This window comes from Oncorhynchus masou, chromosome 29, assembly GCF_036934945.1.
Source record: "Oncorhynchus masou masou isolate Uvic2021 chromosome 29, UVic_Omas_1.1, whole genome shotgun sequence".
Classification (NCBI taxonomy): domain Eukaryota; kingdom Metazoa; phylum Chordata; class Actinopteri; order Salmoniformes; family Salmonidae; genus Oncorhynchus; species Oncorhynchus masou.
The window spans coordinates 90,612,184-90,619,683 of NC_088240.1; the positions used below are offsets into that span (position 1 = coordinate 90,612,184).

General features: G+C 53.5%; 1 protein-coding gene across 1 annotated transcript in view; it reads left to right on the forward strand.

Annotated features, from left to right (window-relative positions):
• The window catches only part of LOC135519836 (intermembrane lipid transfer protein VPS13B), a 764,993-nt gene that overhangs the window by 358,036 nt on the left and 399,457 nt on the right, over positions 1–7,500 (forward strand).

The following is a 7,500-nucleotide window of genomic DNA, read 5'->3' on the forward strand; positions in this document are numbered from 1 at the left end:
CTCACTCCTCTTCCTCTCCACACTACAGGTACATACGCTTCCCCTCCTTCCTCTCCCCCTCCTCTTCCTCTCCCCCCTCCTCTTCCTCTCCACACTACAGGTACATACGCTTCTCTTCCTCTTCCTCTCCCCCTACAGGTACTTCCTCTCCCCTCCTCTTCCTCTCCACACTACAGGTACATACGCTTCTCTCCTCTTCCTCTCCCCCTCCTCTTCCTCTCCCCCTCCTCTTCCTCTCCACACTACAGGTACATACGCTTCTCACTCCTCTTCCTCTCCCCCTCCTCTTCCTCTCCCCCTCCTCTTCCTCTCCACACTACAGGTACATACGCTTCTCCCTCCTCTTCCTCTCCCCCCTCCTCTTCCTCTCCCCCCTCCTCTTCCTCTCCACACTACAGGTACATACGCTTCTCCCTCCTCTTCCTCTCCCCCCTCCTCTTCCTCTCCACACTACAGGTACATACGCTTCTCACTCCTCTTCCTCTCCCTCCCCTCCTCTTCCTCTCCCTCTCCCCCTCCTCTTCCTCTCCACACTACAGGTACATACGCTTCTCACTCCTCTTCCTCTCCCTCCCCCTCCTCTACCTCTCCCTCTCACCCCTCCTCTTCCTCTCCACACTACAGGTACATACGCTTCTCACTCCTCTTCCTCTCCCTCCCCCTCCTCTTCCTCTCCACACTACAGGTACATACGCTTCTCACTCCTCCTCTCCCCCCCCTCCTCCTCTCCACACTACAGGTACATACGCTTCTCACTCCTCTTCCTCTCCCTCCTCCTCCTCCTCTCCACACTACAGGTACATACGCTTCTCACTCCCTCTCCCCCTCCCCCACACTCCTCTTCCTCCCCCCCTCTTCCTCTCCACACTACAGGTACATACGCTTCTCCTCTCCTCTTCCTCTCCCCCCCCTCCTCTTCCTCTCCACACTACAGGTACATACGCTTCTCCCCTCCCTCTCCCTCCTCTCCCCCTCCTCTCTCCTCTCCCCCTCCTCTTCCTCTCCACACTACAGGTACATACGCTTCTCCCTCTCCCTCTCCCTCCTCTCCCTCTCCACACTACAGGTACATACGCTCCTCCTCCTCTTCCTCTCCCCCTCCTCTTCCTCTCCTCCACACTACAGGTACATACGCTTCTCCCTCCTCTTCCTCTCCCTCCCCCCTCTCCTCTTCCTCTCCACACTACAGGTACATACGCTTCTCTCCTCCTCTTCCTCTCCCCCTCCTCTTCCTCTCCACACTACAGGTACATACGCTTCTCACTCCTCTTCCTCTCCCCCTCCTCTTCCTCTCCACACTACAGGTACATACGCTTCCTCCCTCCTCTTCCTCTCCCCCTCCTCTTCCTCTCCACACTACAGGTACATACGCTTCTCACTCCTCTTCCTCTCCCCCTCCCCCTCCCTCTCCTCCTCTCCTCTCCACACTACAGGTACATACGCTCCTCCCTCCTCTCCTCTTCCTCTCCTCTCCCCCCTCCTCTTCCTCTCCACACTACAGGTACATACGCTTCTCACTCTCCCTCCTCCTCTTCCTCTCCCACACTACAGGTACATACGCTTCTCCTCCTCCTCTTCCTCTCCCCCCCCCTCCTCTTCCTCTCCACACTACAGGTACATACGCTTCTCACTCCTCTTCCTCTCCCCCTCCTCTTCCTCTCCACACTACAGGTACATACGCTTCTCACTCCTCTTCTTCCTCTCCCCCTCCTCTTCCTCTCCACACTACAGGTACATACGCTTCTCCTCCTCTTCCTCTCCCCCTCCTCTTCCTCTCCACACTACAGGTACATACGCTTCTCTCTCCTCTTCTTCCTCTCCCTCCCTCCCCCCTCCTCTTCCTCTCCACACTACAGGTACATACGCTTCTCCTCCTTCCTCTCCTCTCCCCCTCCTCTTCCTCTCCACACTACAGGTACATACGCTTCTCCCTCCTCTTCCTCTCCCCCCTCCTCTTCCTCTCCACACTACAGGTACATACGCTTCTCACTCCTCTTCCTCTCCCCCCTCCTCTTCCTCTCCACACTACAGGTACATACGCTTCTCACTCCTCTTCCTCTCCCTCTCCCCCCTCCTCTTCCTCTCCACACTACAGGTACATACGCTTCTCACTCCTCTTCCTCTCCCTCCTCCTCTTCCTCTCCACACTACAGGTACATACGCTTCTCACTCCTCTTCCTCTCCCCCCTCCTCTTCCTCTCCACACTACAGGTACATACGCTTCTCACTCCTCTTCCTCTCCCCCTCCTCTTCCTCTCCACACTACAGGTACATACGCTTCTCACTCCTCTTCCTCTCCCCCCTCCTCTTCCTTACCACACTACAGGTACATACGCTTCTCACTCCTCTTCCTCTCCCCCTCCTCTTCCTCTCCACACTACAGGTACATACGCTTCTCCCTCCTCTTCCTCTTCCTCTCCCCCCTCCTCTTCCTCTCCACACTACAGGTACATACGCTTCTCCCTCCTCTTCCTCTCCCCCCTCCTCTTCCTCTCCACACTACAGGTACATACGCTTCTCACTCTCCCTCTCCTCCCCCTCTCCTCTTCCTCTCCACACTACAGGTACATACGCTTCTCACTCCTCTTCCTCTCCCCCTCCTCTTCCTCTCCACACTACAGGTACATACGCTTCTCCTCCTCTTCCTCTCCCCCCTCCTCTTCCTCTCCACACTACAGGTACATACGCTTCTCACTCCTCCTCTCCCCTCCTCTTCCTCTCCCCCTCCTCTTCCTCTCCACACTACAGGTACATACGCTTCTCCTCTCCTCTTCCTCTCCCCCTCCTCTTCCTCTCCACACTACAGGTACATACGCTTCTCACTCCTCTTCCTCTCCCCCTCCTCTTCCTCTCCACACTACAGGTACATACGCTTCTCACTCCTCTTCCTCTCCCCCTCCTCTTCCTCTCCACACTACAGGTACATACGCTTCCTCCTCTCCTCTTCCTCTCCCCCTCCCCCCCCCTTCCTCTCCACACTACAGGTACATACGCTTCTCACTCCTCTTCCCCCCTCTCTTCCTCTCCCCCTCCTCTTCCTCTCCACACTACAGGTACATACGCTTCTCCCTCCTCTTCCTCTCCCCCTCCTCTTCCTCTCCACACTACAGGTACATACGCTTCTCCTCCTCTTCCCTCCCCCTCCTCTTCCTCTCCACACTACACTACAGGTACATACGCTTCTCCTCCTCTTCCTCTCCCCCTCCTCTTCCTCCTCTCCACACTACAGGTACATACGCTTCTCACTCCTCTTCCTCTCCCCCCTCCTCTTCCTCTCCACACTACAGGTTCCTCTCCCCCCTCCTCCCCTTCCTCTCCACACTACAGGTACATACGCTTCTCCTCCTCTTCCTCTCCCCCTCCTCTTCCTCTCCACACTACAGGTACATACGCTTCTCCTCCTCCTCTTCCTCTCCCCCTCCTCCTCTTCCTCTCCACACTACAGGTACATACGCTCCTCCTCTTCCTCCCCCCTCCCTCTCCCCCTCCTCTTCCTCTCCACACTACAGGTACATACGCTTCTCCCTCCTCTTCCTCTCCCCCCCCCTCCTCTTCCTCTACCACACTACAGGTACATACGCTTCTCCTCCTCTTCCTCTCCCCCTCCTCCCTCTTCCATCTCCACACTACAGGTACCCTTCTCCCTCCTCTTCCTCTTCCTCTCCCCCTCCTCTTCCCCCCTCTCCCTCACTACAGGTACATACGCTTCTCCCTCTCTTCTCCCCCTCCTCTTCCTCTCCCACTACAGGTACATACGCTTCTCCTCCTCCTCCTCTCCCCCCTCCTCTTCCTCTCCTCTACCCATACGCTTCTCACTCTCCTCCTCTCCCCTCCTCCTCTTCCTCCCACTACAGGTACATACGCTCCTCCCTCCTCTTCCTCTCCCCCCCTCCTCTTCCTTACCACCTACCTCATCCCTCTCCTCCCCCCTCCTCCTCCTCCCTCTCCTCCCCTATCTCTCTCCCTGTCTTCCTCTCCACTTCTTCCCGACCATCCTCTGATACCTCGCCACCCTGTGGCGCGTCCGTCCGTCCCTGCGTCGTCTCCTCTCCCCTCCTCCTCCTCCTCTCCTCTCCACTCTACCCCCCCATCCTCCTCTCCCTCCCCTCCTCCTCCTCCTCCTCCCCTATCTCTCTCCCCATCTTCCTCTCCACTTCTTCCCGACCATCCTCTGATACCTCGCCACCCTGTGGCGCGTCCATCCGTCCCTGCGTGGCGTCTCCTCTCCCTCTCCTCCTCCTCCTCTCCCACTACCCCCCCATCCTCCTCTCCCTCCCTCCTCCTCCTCCCCTCCCACTATCTCTCTCCCTGTCTTCCTCTCCACTTCTTCCCCCATCTCCTTCCCCCTCCTCTTCCTCTCCACACTCCTCTGATACCTCGCCACCCTGTGGCATACGTCCGTCCGTCCCTGCGTGGCGTCTCCTCTCCTCAGCCCAGTACAGTCGGGTCCTGACCACACCGTGTAACAGTGATCCGTGGTTCTGTCTCTGTCCTGCTGTCAGTAGAGCTGAACAGAACCGTCCCACAGCTGAGGAAGCCACTGGAGATTCCAAACACAGCCAGTTAGTTTGTTTGACTGTGGTGTAAACACAATACCTAATGGCTGACTCCTCTGATTCACATGTACCCAATTAGTCACGGGGAATTTTTCTGTCTTTTTCTGGGAAAGGACAGTAGAATGTGTTGTTGTACTGGTTGACTGCTGAATCCACTTAGAGTTGACAAGGAGAAGGTGTGTGAAAACTGTGAGGGGGTATATCTGTGAGGGGGTAGATCTGTGAGGGGGTAGATGTGTGATAGTAAACTGTGAGGGGGTAGATGTGTGATAGTAAACTGTGAGGGGGTAGATGTGTGAGGGTGTAGATGTGTGATAGTAAACTGTGAGTGGGTAGATCTGTGATAGTGATGTGTGAGGGGGTAGATGTGTGAGGGGTTAGATGTGTGATAGTAAACTGTGAGGGGGTAGATGTGTGAGGGGGTAGATGTGTGATAGTAAACTGTGAGGGGGTAGATGTCTTCCTAGTAAACTGTGAGGGGGTAGATGTTCCTAGTAAACTGTGAGGGGGTAGATGTGTGATAGTAAACTGTGAGGGGGTAGATCTGTGATAGTAAACTGTGAGGGGTAGATGTGTGAGGGGGTAGATGTTCCTGATAGTAAACTGTGAGGGGGTAGATGTGTGATAGTAAACTGTGAGGGGGTAGATCTGTGATAGTAAACTGTGAGGGGTAGATGTGTGAGGGGGTAGATGTGTGATAGTAAACTGTGAGGGGGTAGATGTGTGATAGTAAACTGTGAGGGGGTAGATGTGTTCCTCTCCCCCCTAGATGTGTGATAGTAAACTGTGAGGGGGTAGATGTGTGATAGTAAACTGTGAGGGGTAGATCTGTGATAGTAAACTGTGAGGGGGTAGATGTGTGAGGGGGTAGATGTGTGATAGTAAACTGTGAGGGGGTAGATGTGTGATAGTAAACTGTGAGGGGGTAGATCTGTGATAGTAAACTGTGAGGGGGTAGACATGTGTGGGGGTAGATGTGTGATAGTAAACTGTGAGGGGATAGATCTGTGATAGTAAACTGTGAGGGGGTAGATGTGTGAGGGGGTAGATGTGTGATAGTAAACTGTGAGGGGATAGATCTGTGATAGTAAACTGTGAGGGGATAGATCTGTGATAGTAAACTGTGAGGGGATATATCTGTGATAGTAAACTGTGAGGGGATATATCTGTGATAGTAAACTGTGAGGGGGTAGATGTGTGATAGTAAACTGTGAGGGGGTAGATCTGTGATAGTAAACTGTGAGGGGATAGATCTGTGATAGTAAACTGTGAGGGGATAGATCTGTGATAGTAAACTGTGAGGGGATATATCTGTGATAGTCCATAGTAAACTGTGAGGGGGTAGATGTGTGATAGTAAACTGTGAGGGGGTAGATCTGTGATAGTAAACTGTGAGGGGATACATCTGTGATAGTAAACTGTGAGGGGATATATCTGTGATAGTAAACTGTGAGGGGGTAGATGTGTGAGGGGGTAGATGTGTGATAGTAAACTGTGAGGGGGTAGATGTGTGAGGGGGTAGATGTGTGATAGTAAACTGTGAGGGGGTAGATCTGTGAGGGGGTAGATCTGTGAGGGGGTAGATCTGTGAGGGGGTAGATGTGTGATAGTAAACTGTGAGGGGGTAGATCTGTGAGGGGGTAGATGTGTGAGGGGGTAGATGTTTGATAGTAAACTGTGAGTGGGTAGATCCACACTGAGGGGGTAGATGTGTGAGGGGGTAGATGTGTGATAGTAAACTGTGAGGGGTATATCTGTGAGGGGGTAGATGTGTGATAGTAAACTGTGAGGGGGTATATCTGTGAGGGTAGATGTGTGATAGTAAACTGTGAGAGGGTAGATGTGTGAGGGGGTAGATGTTGATAGTAAACTGTGAGGGGGTAGATCTGTGAGGGGGTAGATGTGTGATAGTAAACTGTGAGGGGTAGATCTGTGAGGGGGTAGATGTGTGATAGTAAACTGTGAGGGGGTAGATCTGTGAGGGGGTAGATGTGTGATAGTAAACTGTCCCTCCTCTAGATGTGTGAGGGGGTAGATGTGTGATAGTAAACTGTGAGGGGGTAGATGTGTGAGGGGGTAGATGTGTGAGGGGGTAGATGTGTGAGGGTAGATGTGTGATAGTAAACTGTGAGGGGTAGATGTGTGAGGGGTAGATCTGTGAGGGGGTAGATGTGTGATAGTAAACTGTGAGGGGGTAGATGTGTGAGGGGTAGATCTGTGAGGGGGTAGATGTGTGATAGTAAACTGTCCTTATATCTGTGATAGTAAACTGTGAGGGGGTAGATATGTGAGAGGGTAGATGTGTGAGGGGTAGATGTGTGATAGTAAACTGTGAGGGGGGTAGATCTGTGAGGGGGTAGATGTGTGATAGTAAACTGTGAGGGGGTAGATCTGTGAGGGGGTAGATGTGTGATAGTAAACTGTGAGGGGGTAGGTGTGTGAGGGGGTAGATGTGTGATAGTAAACTGTGAGGGGGTAGATCTGTGAGGGGGTAGATGTGTGATAGTAAACTGTGAGGGGGTAGATCTGTGAGGGGGTAGATGTGTGATAGTAAACTGTGAGAAACACCTTTATATTCTCTGTGGCCAAACACACACACACACACACACACACACACACCACACACATACACATCCACACCACACACACACACACTTGCTCTCCTCTCCCCCTCCTCTTCCTCTCACACACACAGGTACACTCTCACTCACACACCTCTCCCCCTCCTCTTCCTCTCGCACACACACACACTCGCTCTCTCCTCACACCCCTCACACTTCCTCTCCACACACACACACTCGCCTCTCCTCTCACACACACACACTCACTCTCACACACACACACATGGCTCTCTTGCACACACACACACTGGCTCTCTCTCTCACACACACACAGACACACACACACTCTCACTCAGGCAGCATCTGTCAATCCCCCCTCTGTG